The sequence below is a fragment of the Bos grunniens genome, chromosome 6, assembly GCF_055505025.1.
Source record: "Bos grunniens cultivar Pamir isolate PY7600 chromosome 6, Bosgru_T2T1.0, whole genome shotgun sequence".
Taxonomy (NCBI): Eukaryota; Metazoa; Chordata; class Mammalia; order Artiodactyla; family Bovidae; genus Bos; species Bos grunniens.
In genome coordinates, this window is record NC_141170.1 from 42623348 (window position 1) to 42640721 (window position 17374).

Here is a 17374-nt window from a genome sequence, read left to right on the forward strand (position 1 = left end):
CTGAATATGGATCTGCCTTACCAGCACAAAACTACTTTACCCAAAACTACCATTTGCATTCTTAAAGAATGCCTTATCCACCATCATGGTATGCCACATGGCATTGCTTCTGATCAATGAACTCGCTTTACCACAAAAGAAGTGCAACAATGGGCCCAGGCTCATGGAAGTTACTGGTCTTACCATATGGCTTAACTTTTGAAGCAGTTGGTTTGGTAGAAGAGTGAAATGGCCTTTTAAAGATTTAATTACAGGGCTTGTTAGGTAGCAATACATTTCAGGGCTGGACAAGGTTCTTTAGTTTAGAATCAAAATCCAATATACAGTTCTGTTTCTCCTATAGACAGGACTCACGTGTCCAGGAGCCAAAGGGTAGAAGTGAAAGTGACACTACTTGCTATTATTCCTTGTAAGCCACAAGCAACATTTTTGCTTCCTGTTGCCATGATCTGATTCTCTGCTGACCTAGAGGGTCTTTGTTCCCAAGGGAGAAATAGTTCTATTAGGAGACACAGCAATAATTCTATTGAACTGAAAGTAAAGATTCCCACCTGGCCACTGTGGACACCTCAAAATAATCAACAGGCAGTGAACGGAGGAATTATGCAGGTTAGAATGTTTGATCCTGATAATCACAAGGAAACTGAAGTACTGTTCCACAGTGGAGATAAGGAAGAGAATGTCTGGAATACAGGTGAGCCCTTAGGACATTTCTTAGCATCACCATACCCATGGAAACCTACAGCATCTCAATACAGGCAGCACTACTAATTGCAAAGGCTCTTCAGGAATGAACGTTTGGATTACCCAACCAGGAAAAGAACCACGACAAACAGCTGTTTGCTGAAGGCAAAAGGAATACAAAATGGTTAGTGAAAGACAGTAGTTATAAATATTTGCTACATGACCAATTACAGAAACAAGGACTATACTTGTCATGAATATTTTCTCCCTATTTTGTTCTTATTAATACATCTTTATGTGTGTACATAAAATATCTATATACATTTATATATATATACATGTATTATTTATATATATAATTGCTTTCTTTTCTCTTGTTATCCTGTTGCATAATATAAGATGATTGATTTTAATAGCATTTATGTTTTACATGTTTATGTTCTCAGTGGAGTACAGAGGAAACTTGTGTCCAGTCCATGGGGCTGCAGAGTCAGACACAATTCAGTGACTGAACAACAGCAACAACCACTTATGTTTTATTCATTTTACATCATAGTATTTAAATTACATTATATCAAGGTAAATTTATTTCCTCTTCCACAGAAAGAATTAGTTTTCAGATGTAGACAGGAGAGAGGGAAGTACTGATACTAAAGCTGAAGCTCCTATATGGGAAATAGTGAAGCACAGGGAAGCCTGGCATGCTGTGGTCCATGGGGTTGCAAAGAGTCAGAGACAACTTAGGGAATGAATAACAACAAATAGGAGAGATGTATGATATTAGGCAGAATTATGACCTTCAGTTCAGTTCAGTCACTCAGTCGTGTCTGATCCTTTGTGACCCCATGAACAGCAGCACAACAAGCCTCCCTGTCCATCAGCAACTCCCAGAGTTCATCCAAACCCATGTGCATTGAGTCGGTGATGCCATCTAACCATCTCATCCTCTGTTGTCCCCTTCTTCTCCTGCCCTCAATCTTTCCCAGCATCAGGGGCTTTTCAAATTAGTCAGCTGTTCACATGAGGTGGCCAAAGGATTGGAGTTTCAGCTTCAGCATCAGTGCTTCCAATAAATATTCAAGACTGATTTCATTTAGGATGGACTGGTTGGAACTCCTTGCAATCCAAGGGACTCTCATGAGTCTTCTCCAACACCACAGTTTAAAAGCATCAATCTTTTGGCACTCAGATTTCTTTATAGTCCATCTCTCATATCCATACATGACCACTGGAAAAACCACAGCCTTAAATAGATGATCTTTGTTGACAAAGTTATGTCTCTGCTTTTATATATGCTGTCTAGGTTGCTCATAACGTTCCTTCCAAGGAGTAAGCATCTTTTAATTTCATGGCTGCAATCACCATCTACAGTGATTTTGGAGCCCAGAAAAATAAAGTCAGCCACTGTTTCCCCACCTATTTGCCATGAAGTGATGGGACTGGATGCCATGATCTTAGTTTTCAGAATGTTGAGCGTTAAGCCAACTTTTTCACTCTCCTCTTTCACCTTCATCAAGAGGCTCTTTAGTTCTTCTTCACTTTCTGCTATAAGGGTGGTGTCATCTGCATATCTGAGGTTATTGGTGTTTCTCTTGACAATCTTGATTCCAGCCTGTGCTTCCTCCAGCCCAGCGTTTCCCATGATGTACTCTGCATATAAGTTAAATAAGCAGGGTGACAATATACAGCCTTGACATACTCCTTTTCCTATTTGGAACCAGTCTGTTGTTCCATGTCCAGTTCTAACTGTTGCTTCCTGACCTGCATATAGGTTTTTCAAAAGGCAGGTCAGATGGTCTGGTATTCCCATCTCTTTCAGAATTTTCCACAGTATACTGTGATCCACACAAAGGCTTTGGCATAGCCAATAAAGCAGAAATAGATTTTTTTTTTTTTTTTTTTTGAAATCTCTTGCTTTTTCGATGATCCAGTAGATGTTGGCAATTTGATCTCTGGTTCCTCTGTCTTTTCTAAAACCAGCTTGAACATCTGGAAATCCACATTCATGTATTACTGAAGCTTGGCTTAGAGAATTTTAAGCATTACTTTACTAGCATGTGAGATAAGTGCAATTGTGTGATAACTTGAACATTCTTTGGCACTGCCTTTCTTTGGGATTGGGATGAAAATTGACCTTTTCCAGTCCTGTGGCCACTGCTGAGTTTTCTAAATTTGCTGGCATATTGAGTGCAGCACTTTCACTGCATCATCTTTCAGGATTTGAAATAGCTCAACTGGAATTCCATCACCTCCACTAGCTTTGTTCGTAGTGATGCTTCCTAAGGCGCACTTGACTTCACATTCCAGAATATCTGCCTCTAGATGAGTGATCACACCATCATTATTATCCGGGCCATGAAGATTTTTTTGTGTGTAATTTGTCTGTATTCTTGCCAACTCTTCCTTGTTTTGTCTTTTTTTGGAATTAAGTATGGTGTAGATAGATGTGGATGAGTGTGAAGTTGACAAGGAGTAGATTTCTAATGATTACCTTGTACATTAACTTTACTGGGACAGGAGGTGACCGTGATTTCTGGGTGTATCTGGGAAGATATTTCTGGCAGAAAATAGCATTTTATTTAGTGGACTGTACAAAGCAGATTGCTCTCACCAATTTTGGTAAGCAACATCCAGTTCTTTGAGGGCATGTGTAAAACATAAATGTAGAGGAAGGGAGAATTTTCTGTGTCTGCCTGAACACGTTCATTTGTTCTGTACTGAGATTTACACCGTCAGTTCTGTGATTCTTAGAATTATCTAGCTTTCCTGGGTCTCCAGCTTTCAGAGGGCCGATTATGGGAATTCTCATCTCCATAATCCTGTGTCCCACTTTCTTATAATAAATAGTGTTTATTATTTGTCACTGTTATTCACTCAGTCACGTCCAAATCTTTGAGACGTCAGTGACTGCAACACGCCAGGCTTCCCTGTCCTTCACTATCTCCCAGAACTTGCTCAAACTCAGGTCCCTTGAGTCAGTTACGACATCCAACCATCTCATCCTTTTTCATCCCGTTTTCCTCCTGCTTTGATCTATCCAAACTTTAGAGTCTTCTCAAATTAGTTGGTTCTCTGCATCAGGTGGCCAAAGGATTGGAGATTCAACTTTAACATCAGACCTTCTAGTGAATATTCAGGATTGATTTCCTTTAGGATTGCTTGTTTTGATCTCCTTGCAGTCCAAGAGACTGTCAAGAAACTTCTTGAATATTGCAGCTAAAAAGCATCAATTCTTTAGCGCTCAGCCCTTTTTATAGTCCAACTCTCACATCCATACATGACTTCTGAAAAAAACATAGCTCTGACTATACAGACCTTTGTTGGCAAAGTAATGGCTCTCCTTTTTAATACTAGAAGTCTCCTACTAGTTCTGTTCATCTGGAGAACCCTAATACAATAGTCCTTTTCTTAACAGTTGTGAAATGTTATGGCATAAAAAGACATTATACTATATGTACTCTAATATTAGTCAAATAATAATCTCTAATAATAATGTACTCTGACAAATAATCCCCCAGGAAGGTACATGAATGTATAAAAATGTGTGGATATGAACACACATGCATACAGATATACATGTATTTGTGATTTATGGTTTATATATATATGCAAAAATATGTGTGTGAAAAATTGAATTGAAGAATCTAGAAATAGCTTAATATAATCACATAATAATTGTGTTTTTATATAACATTACCTTTCACTATTCTTTCAAATTTTTGTAAGTTTGAAATTATTTCAAAACATTTTAAAATATAAATAATATTCAATTTTGCTATTGAAGCTTTTTGATTTACAATGTTAGTTGCAGGTATACAATATCCTTGTACCTTATTTATTTTATTCTTAGTACTTTATATCTCTTAATTCCTTTCCCATATCCTTCTCTCTCTCCCTTTCTTCTCTCCCCACTGGAAATAGCTAAGTGTTCTCTGTAGCATCATAGCAAACACCCTCTTCCAACAATACATATGATTCTACATATGGACATCACCAGATGGTCAATACCAAAATCAGATTGATTATATTCTTTGCAGCCAAAGATGGGGAATTTCACTACAGCCAGCAAAAACAGGACCAGGAGCTGACTGTGGCACAGACCATGAAATCCTTATTGCCAAATTCAGACTTAAATTGGAGAAAGTAGGGGAAACCACTAGACCATTCGGGTATGACTTAAATCAAATCCCTTACGATTATACAATGGAAGTGACATATTCAAGGGATTAGATCTGATAGACAGAGTGCCTGAAGAAATATGGACAGAGGGTCTTGACATTGTATAGGAGGTAGGGATCAAGATCATGCCCAAGAAAAAGAAATACAAAAAGGCAAAATGGGTATCTGAGGAGGCCTTACAAAAGTTGTGAATAGAAGAGAAGCAAAAGGCAAGGGAGAAAAGGAAAGATGTACCCATTTGAATGCAGAGTTCCAAAGAATAGCAAGGAGAGATAAAGCCTTCCTCAGTGATCAATGAAAAGAAATAGAAAAATAATAGAATGGGAAAGTCTAGATCTTTTCAAGAAAATTAGAAATACCAAGGAAATAATTCATTCAAAGATGGGCTCAATAAAGGACAGAAAAGATATGGACCTAAAAGAAGCAGAAGATGTTAAGAAGAAGTGGCAAAAATACACAGAATAACTAGAAAAAAAAGATATTCAAGACACAGATCATCACGATGGTGTGATCACCAACCTAGGAAGTATTGCTACGAACAAAGCTAGTGGAGCTGATGGAATTCCAGTTGAGCTATTTCAAATGCTAAAATATGATGCTATGAAACTGCTACACTCAATATGCCAGCAAATTTGGAAAACTTAGCAGTGGCCACAGGACCAGAAAAGGTCAGTTTTCATTCCAGTCCTAAAGAAAGACAATGACAAAGAAGGTTTAAACTGCCACACAGCTGCACTCATCTTCAGTTCAGTTCCATTCAGTCACTCAGTCACGTCCGATTATTTGTGACCCCATGAATCGCAGTACCCCAGGCCTCCCTGTCCATCACCAACGTCCGGAGTTCACTCAGACTCACATCCATCGAGTCAGTGATGCCATCCAGACATCTCATCCTCTGTCATCCCCTACTCCTCCTGCCCCCAATCCCTCCCAGCATCACAGTCTTTTCCAATGAGTCAACTCTTCGCATGAGTTGGCCAAAGTACTGGAGTTTCAGCTTTAGCATCACTCCTTCCAAAGAAATCCCAGGGCTGATCTCCTTCAGAATGGACTGGTTGGATCTCCACGCTAGTAAAGTAAGGCTCAAAATTCTCCAAGCAAGGCTTCCATAGTTCATGAACCATGAACTTTCAGATGTTCAAGCTGGATTTAGAAAAGGCAGAGGAACCAGAGATCAAATTGCCAATATCCACTGGATCATCAAAAAAGGAAGAGAGTTCCAGCAAAACATCTACTTCTGTTTTATTGACTATGCCAAAGCCTTTGACTGTGTAGACCACAACAAACTAGAAAATTCTTCAAGAGATGGGAATATCAGATCATCTGACCTGTCTCTTGAGAAATGTCTATGCAGGTCAGGAAGCAACAGTTAGAACTAGACATGGAACAACAGACTGGTTCCAAATAGGAAAAGGAGTACATCAAGGCTGTGTATTGTCACCCTGCTTATTTAACTTAAATGCAGAGTACATCATGACAAATGTTGGGCTGGATGAAGCATACACTGGAATCAAGACTGCTGGGAGAACCATCAATAACCTCAGATATGCAGATGACACCACCCTTATGGCAGTAATTGAAGAAGAACTATAAAGCCTCATGATGAAAGTGAAAGAAGAGAATGAAAAAGTTTGCTTAAAGCACAACATTCAGGAAACGAAGATCATGGCATGTGGTCCCATCACTTCATGGCAAATAGATGGGGAAATGGTGGAAACAGTGAAACACTTTTTGAGGGGGGCTCCAAAATCACTGCAGATGGTGACTTCAGCCATGAAATTAAAAGACACTTGCTCCTTGTAACAAAAGTTATGACAACTTAGCATATTAAAAAGCAGAGACATTACTTTGCCAACAAAACTCTGTCTAGTCAAAGCTATGGTTTTTCCAGTAGTCATGTATAGCTGTGAGAGTTGGACAATAAATAAAGCTGAGAGCCAAAGAATTGATCCTTTTGAACTGTGGTATTGGAGAAGACTCATGAGAGTCTCTTGGACTGCAAGAGATCCAACCAGTCCATCCTAAAGGAAATCAGTCCTGACTATACATTGGAAGGACTGATGTTGAAGCTGAAGCTCCAGTCCTTTGGCCACCTGATGTGAAGAGCTGACTCATTGGAAAAGACCCTGAGGCTGGGAAATATTGAACACGGGAGGAGAAGAGGATGACAGAGGATGAGATGACTGGATGGCATGACCAACTCAATGGACATCAGTTTGAGTAAACTCTGGAGTTAGCCATGGAGAGGTAGACCTAACATGCTGCAGTCCATAGGGTCACCAACAGGTGGACATAACTGAGTGACTGAACTGAACTGTACTGTGAATATGGGAATTCACATACCTTTTCAAATTTGAATATATAACCAGAAATGGAATTGCTAGATCATATGGTAGTTGTATTTTTAATTTTTTGAGGGCTTGCTGTACTGTTTTCCATTTTGGCTACAGTAGTTTACATTCCCACCACAGTGTTCCCTTTTCTCCATACCCTCACCAACATTTATTATTCATTGAATTTTTGAGAATGCCATTCTGTAAGGTGTGAGATGATAACTGCTGATTTTGATTTATATTTCTCTATTTATTAGTGATGATGAAAATATTTTCTTATGCCTGTTGGCCATCTTTATATCTTCTTTGGAAAAATGTCTAATCAGGTCTTCTGTGCATTTTTAAATGGGGGTGATTCTTTTTGATATTGCATTGTATGAGCTTTTTATTTTTTAAACTTATTTATGTATTTTTGGCTGTGCTGGGTCTTTGTTGTATGGGGGTAGCTGTGAGAGTGGGGCTGCTCTCTAGTTTTAGTGAGTGGGTTTTCATTGCAGCGGCCTCTCTTGATGTGGAGCATTGGCTTAGGGCACATGGTCTTCAATAGTTACAGCACATAGACTCATTAGCTGTGACTCGTGTGGTCTAGAGCAGAGGCTCAATAGTTGAAGTGCACAGGTTTAGTTGCTCCACAGCATGTGAGATCTCCCCCAATCAGGGATAAAATCAGTGTCTTCTGTGTTGGTAGGTGAATTCTTCACCATTGAACCACCAGGGAAGACCTATATGAGCTCTATTTATATTTTTGATATTAACCCCATATCAGGCATATACCTTGTAAATATCTTCCATTCAGGAGATTATCTTTTTGTCTTGTTGATGATTTCCTTCACTGTGCAAAGGCTTTTAAGTTTAATTAAGTTACTTGAGATTATTTTATACCTGGTAAATTAACAACAAAGAATCAATTTTAATTTGCTTGTTTGGTTCTAATGCTGTTTTTTTTGTTGTTGTTGTTTTGTTTTGTTTTTACAGCACAGTATCTATGTTGAATTGTTTAATATAGGAAAGATAGTCTAGGAAATAAGAGTAAAGTGTTTTAACCATAGTGATTTAATACCAATCTCAAATTATCAAAATAATTTTGGGTTGAAGTGATAAGGAAGCTCCATTAGACAGAATAGGACAAAGTTTAATTCTCCTGTTGAGGTGCATTGAGATCTACAAACAGGCAATCGTTTAAGTAAGAAGAAATGTGTTTGGTTAAACAATAAAGCCCATTCAGTTCAGTTCAGTTCAGTCACTCAGTCATGTCTGATTTTGCTATCCCATGAACTGCAGCACACCAGGCCTCCCTGTCCATGGCCAACTCCCTGAGTTTACTCAAACTCATGTCCATTGAGTCGGTGATGCCATCCAACCATCTCATCCTCTGTCGTCCCCTTTTCCTCCTGCATTCAATCTTTCCCAGCATCAGGGACTTTCAAATGAGTCAGCTCTTCACATCAGGTGGCCAAAGGATTGGAGTTTCAGATTCAGCATCAGTCCTTCCAGTGACTATTCAGGACTGATTTCCTCTACGATGGACTGTTTGTGATCTCCTTGCAGTCCAAGGGACTCTCGACAGTTTTCTCCAACACAGTTCAAAAACATCAACCAGTAAATACTGCTAAATCTTTCTTGTTACATGGTTAACAGTTTAAAATGGATCATTTACTACCTTAAGAATACTTGTATCATATAGAAGTGGTCATGGAAGTGAGTAGTGATCTGCCAAAATAGTTTTAAAGTTATATTTTAAAAATGTTTTTTCAGAAGTGATTCTATTTCTAGACACCACCTTTTTATTTAATGTCCAACGTACTGGATTAACAAGATGCCTATTGTCATAAAGTGGATGGCTCTTGATCTGTGAGCTGTGAAACCATGTTGTTCACTCATCCTTTTCCCGTGCAGTCTAGGGCAAAGAGCAACAGATGGGACATTAAGGGACCTGAATTCTATTGCCAACACAGCTGTTTCTACCTGTGAGGCCGATAACCAATGACTTTCATCTTTGAGATATTGTACTCATTTTTAAAATAAGATGTTAAAACTAGAAACAATCTCTAGTATCTGTTCTATTGTATCCCTCTTGTTTAAAAAATTCATGTTCTTACAATTATGCAAACAAAATGGAGATCAGATTCTCAGAGCATGCCCGATTAGGGATGGAGAAGCCCTATACAGTCAGCAACAACAAGACTGGGAGCTGACTGTGGCTCGGATCATGAACACCTTATGGCCAAATTCAGACTAAAATTGAAGAAAGTAGGGAAAACCACTAGACCATTCAGGTATGACCTGAATCAAATCCCTTATGATTATATAGTGGAAGTGAGAAATAGATTTAAGGGCCTAGATCTGATAGACAGAGTGCTTGATGAACTATGGACAGAGATTCGTGACATTGTACAGGACACAGGAATCAAGACCATCCCCATGGAAAAGAAATGCAAAAAAGCAAAATGACTGTCTGAGGAGGTCTTACAAATAGTTGTGAAAAGAAGAGAAGTGAAAAGCAAAGGAGAAAAGGAAAGATATAAGCATCTGAATGCAGAGTTCCCAAGAATAGCAAGGAGATAAGAAAGCCTTCCTCAGCAGTCACTGCAAAGAAATAGAGGAAAACAACAGAATGGGTAAGACTAGAGATCTCTTCAAGAAAATTAGGGATACCAAGGGAATATTTCATGCAAACATTTCCTCAATAAAGGACAGAAATGGTATGGACCTAACAGAAGCAGAAGATATTAAGACGAGGTGGCAAGAATAACAGAAAAACTGTACAAAAAAGATCTTCATGACCCAGATAATCATGATGGTGTGATCACTCACCTAGAGCCAGACATCCTGGAATGTGAAGTCAAGAGGGCCTTAGAAAGCATCACTACAAACAAAGCTAGTGAAGGTGATGGAATTCCAGTTGAGCTATTTCAAATCCTGAAAGATGATGCTGTGAAAGTGCTGCACTCAATATGCCAGCAAATTTGGAAAAGTCAGCAGTGGCCTCAGGACTGGAAAAGGTCAGTTTTCATTCCAATCCCAAAGAAAGGCAATGCCAAACAATGTTCAAACTACTGCACATTTGCACATATCTCACATGCTAGTAAAGTAATGCTCAAAATTCTCCAAGCCAGGCTTCAGCAATACGTGAACCATGAACCTCCAGATGTTCAAGCTGGTTTTAGAAAAGGCAGAGGAACCAGAGATCAAATTGCCAACATCCACTGGATGATGGAAAAAGCAAGAGAGTTCCAGGAAAACATCTATTTCTGCTTCACTGACTATGCCAAAGCCTTTGACTGTGTGGATCACAATAAACTGTGGAAAATTCTGAAAGAGATGGGAATATCAGACCACTTGACCTGCCTCTTTAGAAATTTGTATGCAGGTCAGGAAGCAACAGTTAGAAATAGACATGGAACAACAGACTGGTTCCAAATAGGAAAAGGAGTATGTCAAGTCTGTATATTGTCACCCTGCTTATTTAACTTATATGCAGAATACATCATGAAAAACGCTGGGCTGGAAGAAGCACAAGCTAGAATCAAGATTGCTGGGAGAAATATCAATAACCTCAGATATGCAGATGACACCACCCTTATGGCAGAAAGTGAAGAGGAACTAAAAAGCCTCTTGATGAAAGTGAAAGAGGAGAGTGAAAAAGTTGGCTTAAAGCTCAACATTCAGAAAACGAAGATCATGGCTTCTGGTCCCATCACTTCATGGGAAATAGATGGGGAAACAGTAGAAACAGTGTCAGACTTTGGGTTTTTTTGGGATCCAAAATCACTGCAGGTGGTGATTTCAGCCATGAAATTAAAAACGCTTACTTCTTGGAAGGAGGGTTATGACCAACCTAGATAGCATATTGAAAAGCAGAGACGTTACTTTGCCAACAAAGGTCCGTCTAGTGAAGGCTATGGTTTTTCCAGTGGTCATATATGGATGTGAGAGTTTGACTGTGAAGAAAGCTGAGCACCAAGGAATTGATGCTTTTGAACTGTGGTGTTGGAGAAGACTATTGGGAGTCCCTTGGATTGCAAGGAGATCCAACCAGTCCATTGTAAGGGAAACCAGTCCTGGGTGTTCATTGGAAGGACTGATGTTGAAGCTGGAACTCTGATACTTTGGCCACCTCATGTGAAGAGTTGACTCATTGGAAAAGACTCTGATGCTGGGAGGGATTGGGGGCAGGAGGAGAAGGGTCGACAGAGGATGAGATGGCTGGATGTCATCACCGACTCGATGGACATGAATTTGGGTAATATCCGGGAGTTGTTGATGGACAGGGAGGCCTGGCATGTTGCTGTTCATGCAGTTGCAAAGAGTTGGACACGACTGAGTGACTGAAATGAACTGAACTGAACTGAAAATGATATCTACTTAATCCGGTCCTCTAAGGGACATGATGTTGTTGGTATCTTAGTATACTTTCTGTTATGAACTAAGTGTTTGTGTAGTTCATATGTTGGGATATTAACTACCCCATCATATGATTGTATTTGGAGGTGAGGCATTTGAGAGGTAACTAGGTGATGAGGATTAAGCCCTTGTGAGTAGGAATAGTGCCCTTATAAAAGAAGACACTACAGCCTGGCTCCTCTCCTTCTTTCTTCACCATATGAGAAAACCTGGGAAAGGTTTCTCCTTATTACCTGACCATCTTGATACTCTGATCTTTTACAGTCTCAGAATGTGAGAAAAAATGTTTATTGTTTAAGCCACTCAGTCTACAGTAATTTGCTAAAGCAACAAGAACTAAGACACTTTCCTTGTATATCATGAGATTGTTTTCATTGATATAATTTAACTGATTTTCAACAGTGTTCATATGAATGAGACAAACTTCATTCTGTTCACTTACCTTTTGGAAAGCTAAAGAAAAAGGAAGACATTTACACATTCTCATAGTCTGTGCTGCCAACTTAGTCCCGACTTTCCACTAAATCATGATGCCATGAAACCACATGTAGTGTGTTTGTGTGTACATGTGCATGCCTCCTCACACATATGCATATACATGTATGCAAATTTGTGAGAAATTGGGTATGCATAAAAAGGAAGATGGATATATATTTTAGAGTTTACATTATTGAACTATCTATATATATCCATATATATAATAAAAGCATTACAAATGCCATCAAGGAAAAAAATTGGATGGTATGAATTTATTTAAGGTCTAATTTATTTTGAATGACAAGGGAAAATTTCTGTGAGGAGGTGATTTTTAGTATGAAACAAAATAGTAAAGAAATTAGGTATACAAAAGTCTAGATGGTTGAGTAGGAAAAGGGGGACATTATGTCCTGTGAAAAAGGAACATTATGTTCTGTGAAGAGGGAATGTTCTATGATATTTAGGACTTAATATTAGAATGAATAAAGTGAATAAAATAGATATGATATAAGATAAGGCTGAAGAGATAGAAATAGACCATATGATGTACCTCCAGGACTTCCCTTGTGGCTTAGCTGGTAAAGAATCTGCCTGCAATGCGGGAGACCTGGGTTAGATCCTGGGTTGGGAAGAACCCCTGGAGAAGAGAAAGACTACCCCCTCTAGAATTCTGCCCTGGAGAATATGGACTGTTTAGCCCATGGGGTTGCAAAGAGTTGGACACGATGAGGGACTTTCACTTTCACTTTGAGGGTAATAGCAGATTATATTTTAGCCTAAATGTGATAGAAAACCATTCAAGATTTTTTGTATTGATATTGAATAATATCTTCTTGGGCTTCTCCGGTGGCTCAGTGGTAAAGAATCTGCCTGAAATGCAGAAGATGAGGTTCAGTCCCTGAGTTGGGAAGATCTTCTGGAGGAGGTCATGGCAACCCACTCCAGTATTCTTGCCTGGATAATCCTATGGCCAGAGGAGCCTGGCCATCTACAGTTCATAGGGTCACACAGAGTTGGACACAACTGAAATAACTTGACACTGCAGAGCAATATCTTCTCATTCAACATTTTTTTTTGAAATTATGTTTTTAAATTTAATTTTGTTGAAATATAGTTGATTTACAATGTCTTCTTAGTTTCAGCTGTACAGCATGGTATTTTTTTCAGATTCTTTTCCCTTATAAACTATTACAAAATATTGAGTTCCCTGTGCTACACAAGAAGTAAGTAAGTAAGTGTTAGTCGCCCAGTCATGCCCAACTCTTTGTGATCCCATGGACTGCAGCCCACCAGGCTCTTCTGTCCATGAGAATTCCCAGGCAAGAATACTGGAGTGGGTTGCCATTTCTTTCTCCAGAGCATCTTCCCAACCCAGGGATCGAACCCAGGTTTCCTGCACTGCAGGCAGATTCTTAACTGACTGAGCTACACTCAAGAAGTCCTTTAGTTTACCTATTTTATACAGAGTAGTGTGTATATATTATTTTGTTTTGTTTTGTTTTTTAAATTTTATTTTATTTTTAAACTTTACAATATTGTATTAGTTTTGCCAAATATCAAAATGAATCCACCACAGGTATACATGTGTTCCCCATCCTGAACCCTCCTCCCACCTCCCTCCCCATACCATCCCTCTGGGTCGTCCCAGTGCACCAGCTCCAAGCATCCAGTATCGTGCATCGTGTGTATATATTAATCCCAACTTCTAATTTACCTCTTCCCTTTCCCTGGTGGCTCAGAGGGTAGAGCACCTGCCTGCAATGCAGGAGACCTGGGTTCCATCCCTGGGTCAGGAAGAACCCCTGGAGAAGGAAATGACAACCCACTCTAGTACTCTTGCCTGGAAATTCCCATGGACAGAGAAGCCTGATAGACTACAGTCCATGGGATCGCTAACAGTCAGACACAACTGAGCAACTTCAATTCACTTTCATAGCCATAGGTTTAGTTTTTAGGTCTGTGGGTATATTTCTGTTTTTATAAGTAAATCCATTGTATCTTTTTTTTAGATTCCACATATAAGTGACATCATATCATATCTGTCTTTTTCTTTGGGGCTTATTTCATTTAGTATGATCATCTTTAGGTCTATCTCTGTTGCTACAAATGGCATTATTTCATTCTTTTTTTATGACTGGAAAATATTCCATTGTATATATGTACCAGGACTTCATTATCCTTTCGTCTATCAATGGACATTTAAGTTGCTTCCACATCTTGGCTATTGTAAGTAGTACTATGATGAACACTGCCATGCATGTATCTTTTCAAATTATAGTTTTTTCCAGATATATGCCCAGGAGTGATATTGCAGGATCATATAGTAACTCTATATTTAGTATTGTAAGACATCTTTGGGCATCACTGGCATCAACAATTATTTATTGAGCATATATTATATGGTATACTTCATTCTATAGGTCATGGACATATTGATAAGTGAAACTAGGTGGAAAAAATCATAATATCTAATCCATATTTTAAAGGATTCTGTTGCCAAAGTTACGGAAAGTGAATTTTGTAATGTCAAGAATTAGAAAAGGAGGCAATTGAAGGCTTTTTAAAAATACATAATCTAAGGCAGACAATGATATTCTTCATATGAGCAAATTTAAATACATTTTGAATATGTTTTAGATAGATTTAACAGAACTTTCCTTGGAACTCTGAGGAAACCCAGAAATACTTGTTAGATGGCTTGAAGAAAGAGAAGACTGATTTGCTAATCTCTTTTTAATTCTTTGGACAGCTAGCTGCTTTGCTACCTCTTTTACCATCAAAGGTTTTCTTTTCAAGTTTATTTTTTAAAAATTGCTCTGTAGCTTTAGGAAAATGTATGGAGACCACTACATTAACATATGTAAAGTACTTACCACTGTGCCTGCATCAAAACAACTCAAACTGTGTGCTCCAAATAACTGAGAGCTATCTTTTTATTACAGCTGATGCTTGAACATTTCTTTTTTGTTTTCCAATCAGGAATATGAAAGTTTCTTGAATCTTAAAATCTTAATGCTCATTTTCAAAACTTTTGATGATTACCTTCACTTCTCAAAAGAATTAGCTGTTCATTTCAAAGTCTTATGGATTAGAAATGGATTTAAATCAATCCAATATTTTCTCATTTACTCTACAATCCGCAACCCACCCCCAAATGTTTTATAGCGCACTCCTTTGTATCCTCTACAGCATTATAACAGTTTCATCTTCAGTTAGGCATAAATGAACTTGTGTTTGTGGACATGGATTTTCATTGTAGAAAATGGTATTTTGCTAAACCCACATGCCCTCCTGGGACTAAAGGAATATCTTCCTAGCCTCCGAGAATGGTTTTGACCATAAGCCTCAGCAGTAGTCCTCCGGAAATTTCCTTTGACTACACAAAACCACTTCCTAAGGTCATTCTCTCCTCTTAGGGTGGCCCACTTAAAATAATTCTATGAGAGTATATAGACTTGGCCCTTTCACAAACAGAGTAAAACTCTGAAGGGCTACCCTAGGTTCACAGATTCCTGCAGGTCACCAGAGACATTGTGCTTCCTTTTCTTATCCTTCAGGCATTGCTTCTGAGAGCATTTCTAGATACATATTGCTTCTTGAGAAATCCAAATTGCATTAGTACTTTAGTGAAGATTATAGTGCTAAGTTGCTTCAGTCATGTCAGACTCTTTGTGACGCTATGGACTGTAACCTGCCAGGCTACTCCATCCATGGGATTCTCCAGGAAAGAATATTGGAATGAGTTGCGTGCCCTCCTTCAGGGGATCTTCCTGACTCAGGGATCGAGCTTGAAGATTCAATAAAGATTATAAAGTAAATGTTTATTTAAATTTGTGCTAATTATTTGTAAGCATCTCTGTATAAGCTCTAAGAGAAAGGTCTAAACTCTAAACTGAGGTAGTACACAAATTAGCTGTAATTTTGAGTAACAATCTGTGTGTCAAGGCAGTGGGCTTAGAATACTTCATAAAAGAAAACCAATAACCCAGAGTCTGTGCAGCCACTCCTGCTCTGTCCTTTCCAGTCTTCAGTTTCTCTCTCCCAGGGTCCCCAAGGGCTTGCTCATTGTAGGATTTTAGTCTGTAGGTTGTTTTCTGTTCTCTGCAAAGGATAAAAATATTGGGAAAGTAAATTTTGTGCTTGTCCGAGACCACAAGTATCTTCTTGTCATTGGATCACAAAAAATGGGTTAAGAAACTCCAGGGAGATGGCACAGAGTGCTTTTTTTTTTTTTTTTTCTTTAACAAAAACTGAGATTTCTTATTTTCTGTGCCTCAATTTCTTGGCTGATTTTTGGACAAAAGCAACACAAATAAAATATCTACTTTCTAACATTAAAGACAAAAGCCTAAATGATGTAACAACCCTATATAATTCTCAACAGAGGATCTATTTTTTTTTCACTTCTATCATTGACTTACCATATGGATATATTTGATGTTTAAGGCAAAATTATTTTGCAAAAATTCTCTCGAGAAAACATCTAACTGAAAGACTAAGGAAAGTGTATTAGTATATCTGGCAAAATGCTGGTATCTAGAGGTTTGTTGCTATGTGAGAAAAGCTGCCAAAATCAGGACTGGAGGTGGGGGAAGAGGAGGAAGATCTATAAATTTAAAGTATTAACACATACAAGGAAATAGCATTAACTGAACTTTTAAAATGTTGATAAATACATACCCAAGGTAGATTTGTGTCTGCACAATTTATAAGGATCAGTCTTTATGGACAATACCCTTCTTGCCCTCAATACCGTTTTGAAAATAAATAAATAAATAAATAAATAAAGTATTTTAAATTCTTAAGCTGCTGGGAGAAAAGAGAAGTGATGGTACCTACAATATTTAGTGAGGTAGTTTATATTTTATGACAATTGAAGTTTAGCAGTAACCAGATGTGTAAGAAATTTGCAAAATGTTTCCTTGGGCACATTTCAATTAAACAAATGCCTAATTTGTAGTATAATTATAATGAGTTAAATAATGCCATTCAACTATCATAAATAACACAGTGCTTCTCATTGATATGCACTGAAAGAAACTGATTTTTCCTGAGTTCTCTCAGTAATCTGATTTTGGTCAGCTAAAAGAAGTTTCAAAAATTTTCTTCAAATTTTAAATAATAACAACACTTGAGATATTTATATTATGAGGAGAACACTTCTTTATGTTAGTTTTTAGAGTTTTAGAATCAGGGTTCTTCCCATTTCTTTATTTAATCCACCAATTTAGTGCTCTGATTATTTCTGTGTGACTGATCATCTCAGTCACTTACAAATTGTGATCTGAGCACTGGGT